At 35.1% G+C, this 22,636-nt stretch overlaps 1 protein-coding gene across 8 annotated transcripts in view; it reads left to right on the top strand.

The window, feature by feature from the left end:
* The window catches only part of LOC106869641 (gonadotropin-releasing hormone II receptor), a 568,181-nt gene that overhangs the window by 18,926 nt on the left and 526,619 nt on the right, over positions 1 to 22,636 (top strand). For 3 of the 8 annotated variants that reach the window (XM_014915457.3, XM_014915456.3, XM_052971645.2), the window contains exon 1: positions 21,402 to 21,845. The exons of the other annotated variants lie outside the window; for them this stretch is intronic. The gene's annotated coding sequence lies outside the window, so the exon portion shown is untranslated. Of the gene's footprint in view, positions 1 to 21,401; positions 21,846 to 22,636 lie in introns of those variants that run through there. 8 annotated transcript variants of the gene reach the window in all.

Genomic DNA, 22,636 nt, shown 5'->3' with positions numbered 1-22,636 from the left:
CTATTTTCGTAACATTCATCAGTAAGGACCGCAGATTCCGGGCCAATCCTCCTGTCAGCATATATGTATTCACCATAAATGTATTCATTTATGTACTTTTCTCATCGTTAGGAGCATTTTAGCTCCTATTTCTAGTAATGTAGGTGTCTTGACACCCATATAGTAGCGTTTAGTGACTATTATCTTTTTCTTGTATGGCATCACATTGCGTATAACTGCATACATACATATATATATGTATATATATATATATATGGAGAGATTTTTTTCCTCATAGAGTTAAAATTGAGCTTCCTCGTAGTTCCGCCCACCATATTCATTATACATTCATAAGGCATTACTCATGCTGCAAGGCAGTGGTACTGAGACGCCGAAACTTCAGGCTTCTAAAGTCAACTATTTTACTGTACAACTATGCCTGGAGATAGTTAGAGATGATGGAAGAAACCGTCATTTTTCATATATGGAATAATATATGGAATACAAAAAACAAAACTATACTTCAATTGGATGTAACTACGCTTTATAACAAAGAATTAGAGGGTACTTCTACACCCACAAAAACGGGAAAAATTTAATTCCTAAGATAGAACAAATAAATGAATAAATAAACGGAGATGTGTCGTGTGCTTGAAGGTTTACATTCTGAATTGAATCAGATAATCAGATATTCAAATTAGGAAGATACTCGTCCTCACTTCTAAATATATATATATATATATATATATATATATATATATATATATATATATATTTATATATATATATATATATATATATATATATATATATATATATATATATATATATATATATATATATATATATATATATATATATACATATATGAATTAATATGTTTGCATATACATATACATGTATACGTACTCATATTGATATAAATATGTGTGTATGTCTATATTTATGTGCATATATATATATATATATATATATATATATATATATATATATATATATGTATGCTGTGTGTCTGTGCGTTTGTAAGTGGATGCGCGTATATTCTGTAACATTGGTTGGTCGACATATACAAATCGATGTAATAAATACGCAATTGGAAAATAAGTATTGGATCCATATGGTTGACTAAATAGTATAATAAGAGAATACACACATACACACGCACACACAGATATGACTATGTATACATATGTAAACGCACACGTTTATACCTGTGTATCTTACGCCAACGCATGCGTAGTGTCACGCGCCATCTTACAAAGGAACACGTTGCAATTTGCAACGTTAAACATATGGTGCACAACATGGTTGTCTATGAATGCGTTAACATCTGTATGGATGACTGTATGTGCATGTGTGAGGGTTTATGCGTCTGTGTACGTATATTTATGCGTATATATATATATATATATATATATATATATATATATATATATATATATATATATATATGTATATAGATAGATAGATAGATAGATAGATAGATAGATAGATAGATAGATAGATAGATAGGTAGATAGATAGATGAAAACATGCAATAAACGTAATAAACTTGTTCTTATTCTATTCATTCTATATATATGTGTGTGTGTGTGTGTGTGTGTGTGTGTGTACTCGCATTATATATATATATATATATATATATATATATATATATATATATATATATATATATATATATATATATATATCTATTATTTAAGCATTGGGTAGCCGGTGAAGAACTTTCACTGCCTGTGGCTATGTGACGTCATCCCGGTATTTACACAACTGTCACTGGATCTACCCCAGGAATTCCTCAGTGTTTGTCGAGTACATAATAAATAATAGAGACGGATTCCAGATTGTACTTGGCATCACAGCGGGAGACGAGACTGGCTGGACGTTTATCATTGAGTTTAATGACAATGACATCCACTTAACTGCGCATGTGTGTGTGCGTGTGTGTGTATGCGTGTGTGTTCACAAGATTACAAATGTAGGTATGGAAATATTTATATGTGTACTTATGCATATAATTTTTTGCTTTATTGTATATATTTGTTTTAAATCCTTGCCATTGATGTACTATTAATTTCATGTAGACAACGATTTATAACATTGCAACGGAATGTGTCCCTCGCCTTTCCTGCCCAAGGGCTTAAACCTCCGATCACTAACAACATGCTGTATTAAAGCCGGACGAAACAAGGTTTATTTAAAGAGATACCTCTTGTAAAATCACCCGACGAGACGCTTCTGCACCGAAGGATGCATCACAACCAGTTGTACAGTATTCTAAACGCAAGGTATCGATGCAGGATGGATCGGTCGAGAAGATCGTTGTGAGCAATATAGTTTCTCGTATTTTCCATATATATATGGAATAGCCTGTCACTGTAGGGCAATTTTTGCAATAGAATGTCTTATAAATGTTTGCTTATTCCATGTCAGACCATACGTTTCCCGACAGAATTTTGCAATTTTTCGCAAAGTAACTTTGTTGACGATCGTTTTCCTTTTTAAATTATTTACATGTCTGTTCGAGCATTTCACATGACTTTATTCATTAAAACTTCAGAAGTTCCTATAAAATTTGGTCGTCGTAATGCTTAGCTTTCGTTTGTTTAATTAAAATTCCCCCTCTTATTGATTTTGCTTTCATAATGTGATAGACAGCTCTCATGAAGAAAATGCCAGTTTCCAAATCCTGTTTTCTGATTAGCTAAAATTGATTAAACTTTAAACCCCAGCAACATTTTACTGCAATTTTTCTGGAACAAATAAATAACAAAATCGGATTTCACGTGGAAAACTATTCCAATATACCATATTTAAAAATTTTGAAGCAATTTTAAAATTTCACAATGTGACAGCAACAGGGAGGACCCTACAAAGGTAAAGAGACAGACAGTTACATGCGTTGAAAATTGGAAGATGGAATTGAATATTTTTCTGAATCATTAGAATCTTGTTAGGATGTAAAATTCCATATAAGTAGTACTGAATGTACAATGTAAAGAAACAACTCCTCTGAATGTTTTTATATTCTTACGCTTTCTAGTTTGAGTTGTGTGTTATTTTTCAATTTATGTTAAGAATGAAGCAGTTTTAGCTATGGAACAAAATGAAAGACATTATTTACAGTTTTATTACTTCAGTACGTCGGTAAAGTCTTAATAAATCTTAATACCGTGATTTCAAAAAACAAATATAAAAACAGTTTACCTTCACTTGTTAGTTTTACAACCATTGCTGGACATATTGTAACAGTTTTGATTGCGTATGCGATAGTTAATTCACTAAAGCGCATGCGTTAACTGATAGGTAAAAATTTAAGACCAAAATATTAAAATTTGCTGTTACCTTCAGAAAACAAATTCTCTCTCCTGCTCTGTCCTTGTCTCTCGTTCTCTCTCTCTCTCTCTCTCTCTCTCTCTCTCTCTCTCTCTCTCTCTCTCTCTCTCGTTCTCTCTTTCTCTCTCTCTCTCTCTCTCTCTCTCTCTCTCTCTCTCACACACACACACACACACAAACACACACAAACACACATACACACACATAAACACATTCCTTGTCTCTCTGTTTCTTCCTGTTTCCTCTCCTTCCCAGATATCAGCTGCCCTGATTATGCCATCATATTTCCCTCAACCTAACACTCTTTGCGCATTTCTCGTTTTGTCATATGATAGCTCAACCCTTGTATAGGGCACATTTTCGATTTTTTTTTTAAATTCGCTTAGCCTATAATTGAACTGGATTTTAGTTTAACATGTATGCAAAGTTCCATGAAGATTGGCTGACTGGTATGGGAAGCAAGATGGTAACAAACAGAAAGACAGAAATTGTCATTTATTTATATCAGATGTGTATGTGTGTGTGTGTACGTGTGTACATGTATATGTGTCTGTGTGCATAAACACACACACACACTCATACACACACATATTTATATATATATATATATATATATATATATATATATATATATATATATATATATATATATATATATATAATCTTAGGTCTTGGTAGGATGTAAAGGTAGAATATTTCCAGAGAAGCACTCATCCCATGTAAACATTATCGGATTCCAGACCAATACGGAAATTTTTCATTTTCAGGTGAAGAAAATTCTAATATATATATATATATATATATATATATATATATACATACGCAATGGGGTGTGGGTGTATGCGTGCGTGCGATCATATATATGAACGCATATCCATGTTTCTTCAGTCTAAGAAGAATATAGCAGAATACCTCTAAAATGTGTTTTAATGTTGACTGATTTGTCCAAATCAAAACATTTTCGTTCATAAACACAAAAGTTACACATTCCAATAAGTATTCGTGTATTTTAAGCTATAAACATTTAAAAAGTTAAATAAATAACTGTATGAAGCAGTTTATATGTTTCTGGTAAAGCTGCTTGATTAAGAAGTTTGTTTCACAACTATGCAGCGCCATTCGCCAGCTTCTTCAAGTACAGTCTCTACTTTCCAACGTTTTGTGAGTGAATTTTCGTACATTGTATAGAAGCTTGTCCTATTTACAGACATGTATGTGCTTGTGACGACGCGTGGTTTAGTGGCTAGGGTATTCGGCTCATGGTCGAAATGTCGTATGTTCGATACCAGGCGGCATGTTATGTCCTTAAGCAAGACATTTTATTTTACGTTGCTCTAGTCCACTCAGCTGGCAAAAATGAGTAGTTCCTTCATTTCAAATGTGCCAGCGTTGTAACATTTTGTGCAGTTACTTTCACAGTTAGTGATCCAGTTGATCCGATCAACGGAATAGCTTCCGCACTCCAATGTCTTGTGAGTGAATTTCCGGACACTGTATAGCGTCTTGTCCTATTTACAGATATGTGGGTGCATAATTGCTGTAATCGACGGATTGCCAGTGTGTTTGTATGTGTGTTTGTATGTGTGTGTAAGTGTGTGACTTTTTATGTACATCTTTCTGTTTCTCTCTCACCGCTTGACAAACAGTGCTGATTTCTCTATGTCCCTTTAGCAAAATGTTTCGCAAAAGGCAAAGACATAAGCAGCAGACTTAAAATAAATTCTCCGGTCAATTTTACAGGCATAAACCATCAAGGTATTGCCCCTGCATGGCCACAGTTTAGAGAGTGGAACAAGTAAAGGAATAAAGAATAAATTGCATTACTCGATAAATGAAGAATTATTTGCAAGGTGTTCAATTTCAATACACGTTGTAATTTTGGCGCTACACTTATCCAACTATATTATGCAGTTCGGCATAACTACAGAGTTGTACCCCCAGACTTTGGAAAGTCATAACTTTCAGAAAAATGAATATTTTTTAATGACATTTTCTATGCATATAGTATTTATTATGTAGATTCCGAATATACAAAAAATTCAGCTGAAAGTGTTTTGGAATGGGGGTGGGGGACAATTTTCGGAAATTCCAACAGAGTCCACTTAAATTCTTTTTAACTTCCAGGAAAATTAATATTTTTTCGTGAAATTTTCTACAAGTATACCATGATGTATGTACATTTCGACCATGTAGGAAATATGAAGGAAACAACTGCAGGTTATTTTTGAGAAGTGTTCCCCACTCGGTGGTGTTTTGGAGCAAGTCGTCCATAATTGTTTCATTTTTCTCTATTATGTGCGTATGTGCATCCGTAGATTTGTAATGAAGTAATACGCTGCTTCTGTTCTCTTCTACTTCTCTACTAGAAACGTTTACTTTGGAATTTACTTCTATTGAGAAAAAAAAATCGTGTGCATGTTGTTTTTAACGTAAGGTTTCTTATGACGGCTTCTCTTTTCTGCTTATTACTTCATTAGAAATCTACGGATGCCCATACGCACATAACAGAGTAAAATGAAACAAATATGGACGACTTGCTCCGAAACACCACCGAGTGGGGAACGCTTCTCAAAAATAACCTGCAGTGGTTTCCTTCAAAATTCCTACATGCTCGAAATGTACATACATCAAGGTATATTTGTAGAAAGTTTCACGAAAAAATATTAATTTTCCTGGAAGTTAAAAAGAATTTAAGTGGACTCTGTTGGAATTTTTGAAAATTGTCCCCCACCCCCATTCCAAAACACTTTCAGCGGACATTTTTGTACATTCGGAATCTACATAATAAATACTATATGCCTAGAAAACTTCATTAAAAAATATTCATTTTTCTGAAAGTTATGACCTTCCAAAATCTGGGGGGGGGGTACAACTCTGTAGTTATGCCATGTAGTTCACCAATGTATGGTGAGCAGAGTCAAGGAAGTAGTACGCTAATCAGAGGGAAATTTGCCTAGTATTTCATTCGTATGGTGCGACCAGAGCAAGTGTCTCCCCCTCCGACCCGTTGCTCCGGTGTGAACGTCTACATATATATATATATATATATGTGTATATATATATATATATATATATATATATATATATATATATATATATATATATATATATATATATATATATATATATATATATATATATATATATATATATATATATATATATATATATATATACATATATATATATATATTATATATATATATATATATATATATATATACATATATATATATATATATATATATATACAAAGGAAAAAAAATGGGACACGAACGCAAAACATCTAGACATCTAGATGATACAAAAAAGGGACAACAAAACATCCAGACAGATGATACAAAAGAGGGATAAGAAAAATCACGGACGGGTCATTCGAAGTTTTCTTTCCTCAGTCGAGTTCTAGATTATCTTTGCAATTTTGGCTGGTTATACTCGAGATTGCTCCAATCTGGCCAGCCCCAAGGAAAAATTAAGCGAATAGCATTAGATTCCTTGGAAAAAAGCAGCGAATGTATACGAAAACAAGGACGGAAAAAACGGAGAAATGCTACATAAATACGAATACAAATAACCGGACATGACAACATGTGTCTTTCGACTAAGGACGGATTAAATTAAGCTGGCGTGTGTGAAAGTGAAGCCTTGCGGCAGGGATTTAACAGATGACAGGCATGGGGGGTATAGATGTTGCATGGATGGTAGTCGAACCAAGAAAGAAAGGTCAGGCTTGGCCGAACACCGATCATGTGGGGAGAGAGAAGAGAGGTAGAGCCAGAGGGACAGAAGAATTAGGGAGGGACGAGAGAAAAAGGGAGAGAGTGAAAGAGGAGGGAAGTTGATAATGAAGAGAAAGCCAGGAAATGTGAGATAGGGGGAACGAAAGAAAGAAGAGTGGAAAGAAAGAAATAACTGTGACGGGGCTGATAGAAAGAAAGAATGAAAAACAAAGAGAGCCGTACAAAATTTATCTCTCTCTCTCTCTCTCTCTCTCTCTCTCTCTCTCTCTATATATATATATATATATATATATATATATATATATATATATATATATATATATTTACATATAAAAGACTAAAGTGTACGTACGCCGCCATGTGTATATAAAACGGAATACAAAAAATGGGACAAGAACGCAAAACAGCCAGACAAATGATACAAATGATATATATATATATATAAAACAAGAGAGAAGATGGTGATAATATTAATAAAAGTTTATTAACATTGACAAGACCAGACCTACAATTGTTTCAATTCATCACTTGCAGAATTAAACAAATTTAATTTAATATTAATAATACTATATATGTATGTTCCTGCTTTGTTAGGCATTCAGCCAGCCTAATCTTGGATATTATCATCCCTCCGAGGTTTATATCCTCACTTCTACCTTGATCTACATTATATATATGTATATATGTATATATGTATATACGTACATACACACATGTGTGTGTGGAAATTTTCTCTTTCTATCTTAACGTTACTGTGATACCTAATTTGTTAAAAATTTTCCTTCTTATGTTGTTATCTTGATCATCACATTTTACACTATATACGAAAGGGTACCCAAAAGAAACCGGAATTTTGCAATATTATTTTATTTGCTTAGTTTTACATGTTTACACTTTTATCGCCTTCAGAGTATTCTCCATTTGAAGCAATGCATCGGTCCTAGAGCTCTTGTCAAGTAATGCCTTTTAACACCTCCGTTTTTTCTTCACCTTTTCCACATCTGCAAAACGTTTTACTTTAAGGGCTTCTTCATTTGGGGGAACCAAAAAATGTCGCAGGGAGCAAGTGAATAGGGTAGGTGGGTAAGCAGTGTCATGCCATATTTGGTTAAAAAACTGTCACACACTCATGGTAGTGTACGCAGGCATAATGTCGTGATAAAACCACCACTCTCTATTTTGCCACAAGTCGGGTAGTTTTCGTCTCACCGCGTCTCGCAAACGCTTCAGAACTGCCAAACAGTTTCACCAGAAGGAACAAATTCTGTGTGAACAATTCCTTTCACATCGATGAAACAATTCAACATCGTCTTGACAATTGGACTTCACTGGACGCGCTTTTGGGAGTTCCAGGATACACTAGTCATATCAACAAGTTCGTCAATCGTTCGGTGACGGTCCTCCAAGGTCACTTCATGATTTTCATGATATTTTCATTCATTCGTTTGGGAGGTCGATGGTCGTCCTCAACGAGATTGGTCTTCATGTGACAAGTGACCATTCATGAAAACCACTCGTAAACTTGTTTTGTTCATGGCATAGCGTCCTTGTAAGCTGTTTGAAGCACAACTGTTTCGGCCGTCGCTTCCCCAGCAGAAAACAGAATTTCATGAAAGCACGCTATTCCTTCTTTTCAACCATCGCAAAAATCGACGAACAAGAAAGAAACACTGCAAAATAATGACGTACCGCGTGGCAGAACGCCATCATCCAAGGACGCCGGTCGGCAGACTGATGCCTGAGAGTTGCATCAAGTGGCTTCTAATATGTAATATAATATAATATAATATAATATTACCTCGACTCCAGAACTCAACTTGTACTTATTATATAGTTATTATTGTATTATATGTATGTATGTATGTACGCATGTATGTATGTATTATTGACTACTTCTCTTTCTCATCATTTAACCGATGCATTCACTTTGTTTGGCTTTTGAAGATTTACGAATTTCAGAAATTTGAATAAAATGTTATCAACTGCACGTATTTACCCATCGTTCTAGAATGAGTTAAATGCATTTTCTGAACTATTGTTATCAACAATATCTTGCGACAAGTTATCAATATAATGTGACTGTGTGATTTGTAAACGTTGCAAATTGAAAATTTTGAATTTAACCTGTTCGTGCATTTTCCAACTCTCGTTAGGATGTACTTCAAAGAACTGTAAGCCAGTATTCACTCTTGGCTTTGCTGAACCATTGGTTTGAAATGTTGGCACATCACCAGTAATTCAGGGGTGGGGGAGTATGTCAATTACATCGACTCTCGTACTCAACTTGTATTTACTTAATCGACCCTGAAAGGATGAAAGACAAAGTCGACCTCGGCGAAATTAGAACTCAGAACGTACAGAGAGACGAAATACCACTAAGCATCTTTCCCGGTATGCTAACAATTCTGCCAGCTCACCGCCCTAGGCTCTTCTGGAATATTAAACCAAAGGTTTTACAATACTTAGTGTTTAACTGTGGCTTAGTGTATGTAGGGCTGTGTAGGGCAGAAACATTTAGTGGATAAGATAAAACAGTTAAATAACTTGTAAAACTCAGAGCAGATAAACACAAAGAGAAATCTCTGTCTAGCGCTGGGGCATATCTTGCTTCTGAAAACCGAACTTGCGACTTATTTCGTAAGTCAGCTTCAACGTAGAAGCCATTAGTAATTGGATTTCGCATACACAAGCTGGTTGTGTTGTATTAAAAAGGAATTTTCACTCTGTGTTTATATATGTCTTTAAGATTTTCCTTCATTTATTTTTCTGAGTTCCTTAGAATTTGTTTGAAACAGCAACGTTCCCAAATTCCTTGACGACAGAAACAGTAATAAAAACGCTGATAAAATAAATAGACAGATAACATGCATTACTCACACAGGAAAAAAAATGCTTCTCGGCTGTTGAGAAAAATCGGTTAACGGTCAAACTTTGAAATTCCGAAGGTAATATTAACACGAATGAAACAGCTTTTCTCTTTCCTCTGCCAGTAATACAGAGTCGCAAGAAAATATTCCCAAACAAACTATTTCACCATTCCAATTTTGAAGTCGAAGACTTAGATGTCTTGTAGGATTTTGGAACTTCACTGTTCCAAACAAACTGCGAGGAACATAAAACAAAATGTGAAAGAATAACAATCACTACAAGTGCGTACATAATGTACATGTGTGTATGTGTGTGCATATATATACATAGAAATGTTTGTAGCCACTTCAACATGGCTGTTCCGTTCGAGCGGAATATACTGCGATTTATATATATATATATATATATATATATATATATATATATATATATATATATATATATATATATATATATGTATGTATATATATATATATATATAGATTCGCTTATCTATCTAAATATATATACAAGCACGGTCTTACAAACAGGAAGAATAGGACTAAAAATATGTGTATATGTATATGAATTAGACTAGTTTAAGCTCACGAGCTGTGGCCATGCTGGGGCACTGCCATATGTATATTTATATTTAGCAGAAGCAACAGAGTGACTGAAGGATCGACTCAACGGTCGAGAGTTACATGCGTTTCGATAAGCGCCAACGCTTTTGAGTCATTCGGTTGCTTCTGCAAAATATTAATGTGTGTGTGTGTGTGTGTGTGTGTGTGTGTGTGTGTGTGTGTGTGTGTGTGTGTGTGTGTGTGTGTGTGTGTGTGTGAAATTAAGTACATATCAGACAACACTAGGATACATACGATTTAAGCGTGTTATAATCCCTTGGCTTATGGTTTCCAGCTTCCTGTAGCTTGAATTGAAAACCCATCAAGATCAAGCTCACCCTTTACCATATCGGGATCCGTAACGGAAATTCCAACCACGTACTCGACTCGATACATCTTCTCTGCTTGCACGTTGGAGAGGGGTGGGCTCCACCAGAATTAATGCTCCAAACATGTTGCATATTAACGCAGTGCATTTCTGTCTCAATCGGGAGTGTTGGACTTAAAGAAGGTCGGGTTTCTTTCCGTCTTCGCCTTGGTAGTCTACTAAAACCCTTTTCTCTCTCGATATATACACATACACATACTTATCTATCTATCTATCTATCTATCTATCTATCTATATATATATATATATATATATATATATATATATATATATATATATATATATATATATATACATATATATACATATATATACATATATATACATATATATATATATATATATATATATATATATATATATGTATATATATATATATATATATATATATATATATATATATATATATATATATATATATATTTATATGTATATACATACATACATACATACATGCATGCATACACTATGTCTATATTTATATATTGCAAGTGATGCGTGTATAAAACGTGTGTTTATCGGTGTCTAGTGTACGTATATTTTCGGACTATGTCATTATGTATGCTTTTGAAGTTAGGTGCGTATGTGGCACCCAACCAGCATGCATTACCCTTCTCTCTTGGTTTAGTGCAGCCACCCTTGTTCAGTGAAGTGGATTTATCTGATGCGTACACCCGTCGAAACTACGTTGGCTGTTGGAAATCTTTGGGTTAAGAAAATCTCAAAAGTTTGGAATCTCTCTTACCACATTAATTTCTACACAGACCGCATTTCCCCCTGTATTCGACAGCTTCACATGTGTAGGATGAAGCTACATACATACATTCATACATACATACATGCATGCATACATACATACATACATACATACGTACGTACGTACGTACATACATACATACATACATATACATACATACATACATACACACATGCGTGAGTAATTGCGCGTGGTGTGTAAGGTGTGTGAGCCTAAGAATGCGAGTATGCGTGTGCGTTTGAAAGGATACAGATGGAATTTGCATGAATGGTTTACATCTAAATGATAAAACCTGCCATACCATCATCACCATCATCACCATCATCACCATCATTATCACCATCAATACCAACATCAGCATCAGCATCAGAATTAACGTCATTATGACTTATCATCATCACCGTTATCAAGCTCGCTGAAGCTGTCGCCGTCGTCGTCGTGGTCACCGTCTTCATCACCGCCACCACCACCATCATCATCATCATCATCATCATCATCATCATCATCATCACTACCACCACCATCATCATCATCATCATCATCATCATCATCATCATCATCATCATCCTTGCCGTTGTCGTATTCGATGACCTGCTCTTCCTCCTCCTCATTATCATCAACATCATCGTTATCATTGGTTATCGTCATCATCACTACCATCAAGATCACAAGTCCATCGTCATCATCATCATCAACATCCTCATCGTCGTCATCATCATCATCATCATCATTATTATCATCATCAGTAGCAGTAGTAGTACCATCATCCTCATCCTTTCCCTCCTCCTATTTCCCATCGTTGTCGCTGTAGTTGTCGTAATCATCATCATGGTTATCATCTTCATCATCAGCATCATGTCGTCGGCTTCGTCCTCGTCATCCTTATTACTATCAGCATCAAATCATCATAATCAGCAGCAGCTTGTGTAACATCCCCTCCTTATCATCATCAACATCACCACCATCATCATCATCATCATCATCATCATCATCATCATCATCATCACTATCATCATCATCATCATCATCATCATCATCATCAACATCACCACCGCCACCATCATCATCATCATCATCATCATCATCATCATCATCATCATTACCATCATCATCTCCATGATCATCATCATCATCTCCATGATCATCATCATCACTATCACCAGCAGCTCCTGCAGCAGCAGCAACAGCAACAGCAGCAGCAGCAGCAACGGTAGCAACGGCAGCAAGAGCTGCAGGACCATTACCATCTGTATCACATCATCATCAGCATAACTGTTGCCGTCATCATCATCATCATCATCATCATCATCATCATCATCATCATCATAATCATCATCATCATCATCACCATTGTCATTACGACCATTATCATCACCATCATCCTCATTATTACTTTGAACATTTTCCTCACCATCAGCTTTATTAATCTAGTCATCAACTCTACCATCCCTATTCAACGTGTAACCTAACACTTTAATCTAACTGGGGTTAAACCTACATGTAAAGAAACCATACTGGAATGCGTTACATTTGATAACAATCTTTGCCTGTTATGGAACATTCATCGACTCTCAATTATCATTTCAATATATATTTATATCCATGAGTCTATATGCCCATGTGTATGCACGTACGAATACATGTATATATAGATAGATGTGTGTGTGTGTGTGTGTGTGTATCTATGTGTGTATCTATGTATGTATATATATATATATATATATATATATATATAATATATATATGTATATCTATATATATATATATATATATATATATATAATTTTAGGGAAAATAACCAAGTTTCAAGAACTCATCGATGAAAATCCACTATCACATATAGAAAAATTAATAATTAAAAGCACAACTTGGTTATTTTCCCTAAAATTATATATTTTATATATATTTTATCTATAAAGCTCAATTTAATTTTAATTTTTTATAAATTGATTTTAATTGAGTTTTTACCTGTAATTTTGGATTTTGTCCCTAATATTATCTATATATATAAAAATGAGAATGTGTGTCTGTCTGTCTGTCTGTCTGTCTGTCTGTGTGAATCCCTAAAACTCGAGAACTACGCAACCAATTTCATTCAAATTTTACACATGCCTTACTTAGGGTTCCAGTTGTGTTTTAGTCAAAAAAATTTTTTTAACTTCTTGCAGAGTTCGAGCCCACGGCAACATAATATCTCCTCCACTATTTAAGTATTACGTGTCAAAAGTGAAACAAAGACACTCCTATCAAATACTTTCACTTTAAAAATGAAACTATTCTACTAACTGAAACAATCACATTTCGATACTGTAATGACAGATACTTTCAGAGAGAGAGAGAAAGAGAGAAAGAGAGAGAAAGAGATGTATATGTATACATATACATGTATATGTACACGTATATGCATAGAATATATATATATAGATATAGATCTATATGCATACATGTATATGTATACATATGTGTAGATGTATATATATATAGATGTACATGTAATATGTACACACAACACACACATATATATATACATATATATATATATATATATATATATATATATATATATATATATATATATATATATATATACATGCATACATATATCTATACATATATACACCCATCACACACAAACACATGCACACAAACACACACATTAGTCATTTGTTTTCTTATCCAAAACTACGTCAAAAGTACTGAACGAATCTTTATGAAATTTGGAAATTATATTCTATGTATAACGGTCATAACTCCCATCAAAATTCATATATTTTTGATGTTGATGAAATTTTAACCCGAACATAACAGATGAACATTATTTGTAATTCAACGGTACAGATTTCTGCAATGTGGTGCATAAATTGTCAAGTAAATGAGACGCATCTTTGCCTCCACTGATTCACTTGCAAAGTGCTGAGTAAAATTATTTCGTTGCAGACCTCCTTTGGGTCTTTTTATTATCACTGCGACACACATAGTCCCCAGTTGGTAACATTGATTTCAAGGCCCTCCTAGATGAAAGACTGGCATTCACTTAATGTCTATGTTCCATGCTGGTATGGATTGGAGAGTTATTAATGTAGAAATATGGTATCGTAGCTACTAACAGTTGAGGGTTGCGTAGTCTAGACGGCGTTTTTAGATTTCATTATTCTCTTTAACACGGGCAAAGCCGGGTATTTCTGCTAGTTATATATATATATATATATATATATATATATATATATATATATATATATATACACGCACGCGTATACACACATGCACATACATTCACATATTCAGTGTTGAAATTTGAAACAGTACAGTCTAAGCAAAATCCGCCATCATGTCTTTCATTAGTAAATATGTGTTAGGTTTCATATACAGATGGCTATTTTGTATACCTACATACATGCATATACACACACACGCACGCACACACACATAACAATTAAATACAGACTAATGTGTTGTTCTATCTGTTTGTCTGTAGAAGTACCTGGCTTAGTATTTAGGGCGATGCAGTTGCGCATCTTTGACCGGGCGATGCATTGTGTTGTTGAGCAAAAAAATGCACTTCATTTCATGTTGCTTCTGTCTCTCTCCTGGCAAAACTGAGTAATCTTGTGACTGGCGTCCAATCCAAGAGGGGATGCCACAGATTTAGTGAAAACACCCGTATGTGCATATGGGCTCTGTAATGACCTTCCAACTTTTCGGAACTGTTGATCTAGATCAGCGATTCCGAAACTGGGCGGTACTTCCCTACTGGGGTGATGGAAAGATTTAGTGGGTCGTTGAAGAAAAGTGGGACGATAATGTGGCGGCCAAAATGGGGCGATTGATGTAAAAACTATAATAACGATGGCTTAATTAGGTTAAGTCTTATTTATGAAATACAGTTGTTTTGAATTTGTTGCAGAAAGTGGTCTGTGTTTGTGGTGGAGATTTTGAGCGGGAGGTGGTAGGCACTAGGGATGTGGGTGCCAAAGAGGCGACAACCTCAAAAAGTTTCGGAACTAATGATTCTAGACTCTAGACTTTACTTATAATAATTGGCCGCGCAAAACAGTAGAATAATTATGAAACCAGTCTTGTGGATCTTTGTTACACAGCCATGTTGTGACTTGCGAAAATCATAGTTTCACTACGGTGTTGTGATGTTGAGGTTACCTATATGTTTGCTAATAAGACGTGGTCGTATATTCAAGTTACTAACTTACATTGCATATATTTATTAGTTTCTCTCTCTCTCACTCTCTCTCTCTCTCTCTCTCTCTCTCTCTCTCTCTCTCCCTCTCTCCTCTCTCTCTCTCTCTCTCTCTCTCTCTCTCCTCTCTTTCTCTCTCTCTCTCTCTCTCTCTCTCTCTCTCTCTCTGTGTCCCTCTCTGTAGGTATGTACACACACACACACACATACATATATACATATCTATACACGGGTAATGTTCCTTCCTGAATCATGTAGACTCATAATGGCGGTTCCAGCTTTCTGTGGCATATATATCTATATCCCACCCCTTGACGAAACCTGCAGAATTGCTCGTTCTAACAAGAGGAAAATTTGGTAAATTTTAAACCGAATCTATGTTTTTTATATACCTACGCCACACCTGGAATCATCCCTAGTCGAATCTATGGTTTGTCTTTTGTATTTGGTAGTTGGTATATATGCATACCTGTAGTTCACTACCAACACATGATAAATTTTGGTTAATTTTTACCTCACTGTGAACTGAGTGTTATGGTACCTTACCAGTCTTTTTAATGATTCCTGTAACACACACACTCTCTTTCTCTCTACACACATATATATATGTATATGTGTGTGTGTATGTATGTATGCATGTATATATTGATATGTGTGTGTGCGTGTTCGTGTGTGTGTGTGTCTGTGTGTGTGTACATAGAAGTATGATGGATGTGAGGATGGGATGCATGTGCAAGAATAGCTAGGTACCAGGTTAGTGTTCGGAGAATTCCAAATATTACAATCTATCTTCTTACTGACAGTTCAAAGAGCATGTGATTTATATAGCAGAAAACGTTTCAATGAATACCAATAAAGCAAGATACACAAGCATTCATAGGTGTATGGAATACTTCTGCCTGTATTGTTACACAATTTTATGTGTTACAGTCTCAACTTTACAGCCGTTTCATTGCACGCAGCTAATGGTCGCCATTGCTTTGCATTTTATTCGTTTAGTTGTAAAAATTATAAGGTGACATTACACAAAAGCACATAAGCAAGCAATATCAATACGCATGAACAACAAAGACACACAGACATAGATATGTACATATATATGTGTGTGTGTGTGTGTGTGTGTACGACGGGCATCTTTCAGTAGACGTCTGCCAGACCGAGACTATAGTAGAAGACACCTGCCTAAGATGCCACGCCGTGGGACTGAACCTGGAACCATGTTGTTCTATCAATACGACAATGGCACCCATTCTTTGGAAGAGGCTGACTGGTTCATTTTCACCTTACCATAAGCCCTGCTAACTCCTTCGTCTCTTCTTTTCCCATCGCCACCGATATTGCTTCACCTCCATCCTACCCCCAGATCTGACACTAACGAATTAACTCCCAGTTCTTCCTCCTCTGAAAAGTCAGTCGTTTGTCACTGCTCTGTAACTGTCTAGCGCTTACGTTATGTGTCAGTCTTAAAACAGGTGCTCCAACGCTTTCTTTACAGAAGAAAGCAACCAAAAACAATATAGATTTATAGCTGTCTGCCTTTTCATATCTCTCTCTCTCTCTCTCTCTCTCTCTCTCTCTCTCTCTCTCTCTCTCTCTTCCTCTACATATATATAGATAAGTAGATAGATTTACATGTGTGTATATATATATATATATATATATATATATACACATATATATATATATATTATATATACACACACACACATGTATATAGTGTGTGTGTGTACATTTGTAAATAAGTTATATATTAATGTAAGTGATTGTATGCATGTCTAGATATGTGCAGATATATAAATATATGTATATGTGTATATATGATTATACATATACACACACATACACACGCATGCACACACACACGCATACACACACACGCACAAACATATGTACATATGTTTGTGTGTGTGCTAGTACCAGTGCGTGTGTATACTAAGGTGGTATTCTATATATATATATATATCACCAGTACCAATTCCATAAAAGAGAAAAATATCGTGAAAATATCATATCGAGATCTTGCATACGAACCCGAAAAAGTGCAATCATATCTAAAATATCATCGATCCGACTTGCGAAACGAGAAGACCCATCGAAAAGATTACATTGTGACTGAATAAATCAGGACTCCTGTAAGTGCTTATGTATCCTGTTTTACAATGCAAAATAGGTCATATGTAAATCGCTGCAATGTAAAGGGGTGAAGAACTGATGTAAGGATTTTTGTTTTGAAATGACAACGATGTCGCGTGACCTCCAACACATTCCAACCAAGAGTTTCTAAAATGTCATTCTACCGCCAGACTGTCACAGCGACAAGAAATTGTGGTCAAATCTATTAATGTTTTCAATCATACGTTTTCTCAGTAAGGTTAAATATAGGGCGGGAAAAATACAGAAAGAAAACCAGAACCATAAAAACTATATATATATATATATGTATATATATATATATATATATATATATATATATATATATATATATATATATATATATATATATATGTATATATACCTGTATGTATGCACGTATGTATGCATATACGTATGTATGTAAGTATGTATGTATGTATGCATGTATGTATGTATGTATGTATGTATGTATGCATGTATGTATGTATGTATGTATGTATGCATGTATGTATGAAGGTAGGTAGGTATGATTTACAGAAGATAGAGGCAAGCACCTCTCTCTCTAACTCTCTTTCTCTCTTTCGCTCCCTCGCTACCTAGCTATCTATCTCTCTCACACATGCACACATACACACAAAACTTACCCTCCAATCAAAACAATTTACGCTCTCGTCGTTAATCAAGCGCACTCATTGGCGGATCTTTTACCTTTTATATCGTCAGTCATCGGATTGTGGCCATGCTGGGTCGCATAGTTGAATCATTTAGTAGAACAATTCGACATTTGACTAACCGCTTTTTTATGGAGAGGTAATCAAGCCAACACCGTTTGCGTACACTTACAGACGCACATCGCGCGCGCACACTCACACTCGTGCGTGCCCGTACAGTATCTTCTGCGTAGAAATAGATGTACGGCTACTACTTTTCAATTTAGAGTACTGCGTATATTATCGTAATCCAGTTTTTTTTCAGTACAATGGTTAAGCAAATACTATACTCAGTAGTATTACAAGTTATGAGATAGAGAGCAAATATAAAAGAAATTATGCACAAGTGTATATCATTAGTTCCTACGTACGTTTCACCATCATGGTTGCGTGGAAGCCTGCACTGAATGTGCTAAATGCATTTGGATATCATCCAATGCAGGGATATATATATTCACACATACGCGCGTGCGCATATATATATATATATATATATATATATATATATAGACAGGAGACAAACAAGAACACGTCTTCCTTGTTCCAGCCACAACGGAGAGAAAGAAAGAAAGATGGCCGATGGTCACGTGAGAGCCACGTGAGGGAGAGAGTAATAGGATAGAATAGTGGGAGAAGAGGAGGTAAAAGAATAAGAGAGAGAAAAGGAAAGAAAAACGAAAGAGTAAAAAGATCGTATAGAGTGCGCATCAGATTTATTAAGATAAAACTTACTTGGAAGAGGATGCATGGCGTTCAATCATACGATAATATAAATTATATAAACATATATATAAACATATATATATATATATATATATATATATATATATATATATATATATATATATATATATATAGTTCAAAATGGATTAAGAGTTCATACAAATAGAAAAAAAACAGGGTTTTGTTTTATATACATATATATGCTTTCGGTGCGAATGTTTTTTTTTTTATTACGGCGCCGTGATTTAAAATCCTGTAAATAATAATAGTGGTATTTGTATATAAGCTTAAAGCTTATGACGATCACCGTGCAATGACTAAGGAAAATAGTCTAAGAAAGGGGTATATAAGCCCTCGACAGAGAAAAAAACAAAGACTTTCCTATAAGCGTAGGAGTTGAACGCACATTCCTTTGTTATCACGATCAAGCGTGTTACCTTTACACCAGCGAATCAGCTTCGTGCTTCTCTTGAAATTTAAGAACTATATGTTAGTTCGTATTTGTTTTTATGTAAACAAACTTGCTATATGATTTCGGTGCGAATGGTTTTTTTTTTATTACGGTGCCGTGATTTACAATCCTGTAAATAGTCTAATAAAGGGGCATATAAGCCCTCGACAGAAAAAAGAAGGCTTTCCTATCCGCGCGGGAGTCGAACCTACACCCCTTTGTTAACGTGACAATATGTTATATATACATATTCACTCCGAGGGAATTACTCTCACGAGGCAAAAGTAGAAGGCGCTTGCCCCAGTGTGCTGGTGCGTGGAACTGAACGCGATTCGAAGTCGGTGAAAAGTAAGCTTCTGAGTCACATGGTGTCTGAACTACGTAAATACAGCCATGCCTGCGCCTATACAGCTGTGCCTCTGCATACCGGCGCCAAGAGAAGTTGCAGGGAAACTTTCATATAGACACACACACACACAAACACAAACACACACAGACGACGGGGCGTTGAAAAGTGGGGTCGGTTAATTATGATTTTATTCAATATATTTCATCCAGATTCACACACTTATTACAGCGAACCTTCAGTTTTTCTAGGCCCTGTAAAAGAACTCGGAACATTAGGCCTCCAACCAGTCTTTTTGCAAAACCCTTAAAGCCAGGAACTTTTTGGGACCCCCTTGTACATGCACATACTTTTATTCTTTTATTTGTTTTAGTCATTTGACTGCAGTCATGTTAGAGCAGTGCCTTGAAGGGATTTAGTCGAACAAATCAAAACCAGGACATAATTTTCTAAAGCTTAGTATTTATTCTATTTGTCTCATTTCCCGAACCCATATGCTACGGGGACGTTAACACACCAACACTGGTTGGGAAGAGGTAATGGGGACAAACACAGACACAAAGACACGCAAACGTATATAAATATATATATATATATATATATATATGTGTGTGTGTGTGTGTGTGTGTGTGTGCGTGTGTGTGTGTGTGTGTGTGTGAGTGTGTATACGACGGGCTTCTTTCAGTTTCCCTCTACCAAATACACTAACAATGCTTTGGTCGGCCCGAGGCGATAGTACAAGACACTTGCCCAAGATGCCACGCAGTGGGACTGAACCCGGAGCCATGTCATTGGGAAGCCTATATATATATATATATATATATATATACATACATACACACGTATATATGTATATATATATATTTATACGAGTAAAGCTCACAAACACCTCATTATCACCATCATACATAAATAAATACGTGTGCGCAGATGTGTCTGTGTGATGGTGTTTGTGTGCGTGTGTGTGTGTATATCTATACATATAAATATATATATATATATGTGCGTATAAATATATATATATATATAAATATATATATATATATATATATATATATATATATATATATATACCTTATGTATATATGTATTTAAGTGAACAATCCCAAGAATATAACTAAAACTCCAGCGTGGGTGGCTGCGTGCGCACGAGTCGATAAGTTCGCTCAGCGTGTGTGTGTCTGTGTCTGTATGTGTGTGAGAGAGAGTTGTCTGTGTGCGCGCGCGCGTATGTATGTGTGTGTGCATGTGCATACGTATGTGTATGTGGATGCGGCTGTGTTTATATTTGATGTATGCGTGTAATCTCTGTTTGTTTGTGTATGTTAATGTGTGCGTGTGTTCGTGTGTGTTCGTGAGTATTTTATCTGCCCTATCCTGTTTAACAATTTCGCTCTACTTAATAATACTACTTATAATGCATCATCATCAACGTCACCTAGACGGTAGCGGCTGCTGCTGCTGCCGCAAATGTTATCGCTTCTGCAGCTGCTGTTGATGTTGCTGCTGTTCTCGCTGTGCCTGGTGCTGCTGCTGCTAGTAGTATTACGGAACGTAAAGGCATGGATTACACAGATTCCCACTTTTATTCCGTCTGAAGATTTCAGGATTCTGATTTATGTAAGAAACTTATTATTACTATTATTATTATCATTATTATTATTATTAATATCATTATTATTATTATTATTATCATTATTATTAATATTATTATCATCATTATAATTATTATTATTATTATTATTATTATTATTATTATTATCATTATAATTATAATTATTATTATTATTAATATTATTATTATTATTATTATTATTATTATCATTATAATTATTATTATTATCATCATTATAATTATTATTATTATTATTATTATTATTATTATTATTATTATTACTATCATTATTCAGGCGGTGAGCTGGAAGAATCGTTAGCATGCCGGGCGAAATGCCTAGCGGTATTTCGCCGGTCGCTATGTTCTGAGTTCAAATTTCTACCGAGGTCGACTTTGACTTTCATCCTTTCGGGGTCGAGAAATTAAGTATCAGTGAAACACTGGGGTCGATGTGATCGGGTTAATCCCTCCCTCCAAAATTTCATGTTTCGTGCCTATAGAAGAAAGGATTGTTATTATTATTATTATTATTATTATTATTATCGTGGTGAGCTGGCAGAATCGTTAGCGGCATTGCTTTCCGTTTTTAGATTCTGATTCAAATTTCGCCGGGGTCAACTTTGCCTTTCATCTTTTTGGGGTTCGATAAAATAAGAGTCAGTTGAACAATGGGGAACGATGTAATCGACTCATCCCCTCCCCCCAAAATTACTGCCCTTGTGGCAAAATTTAAAACTATCATTATTATAATTATTAGTATCATCATCATCATCATCATCATCATCATCATCATCAT

The sequence above is a fragment of the Octopus bimaculoides genome, chromosome 11, assembly GCF_046866305.1.
Source record: "Octopus bimaculoides isolate indiv1 chromosome 11, ASM4686630v1, whole genome shotgun sequence".
Taxonomy (NCBI): domain Eukaryota; kingdom Metazoa; phylum Mollusca; class Cephalopoda; order Octopoda; family Octopodidae; genus Octopus; species Octopus bimaculoides.
The sequence above is the reverse complement of the archived record's forward strand: the minus strand, read 5'-3'. Positions and strand labels throughout refer to the sequence as shown.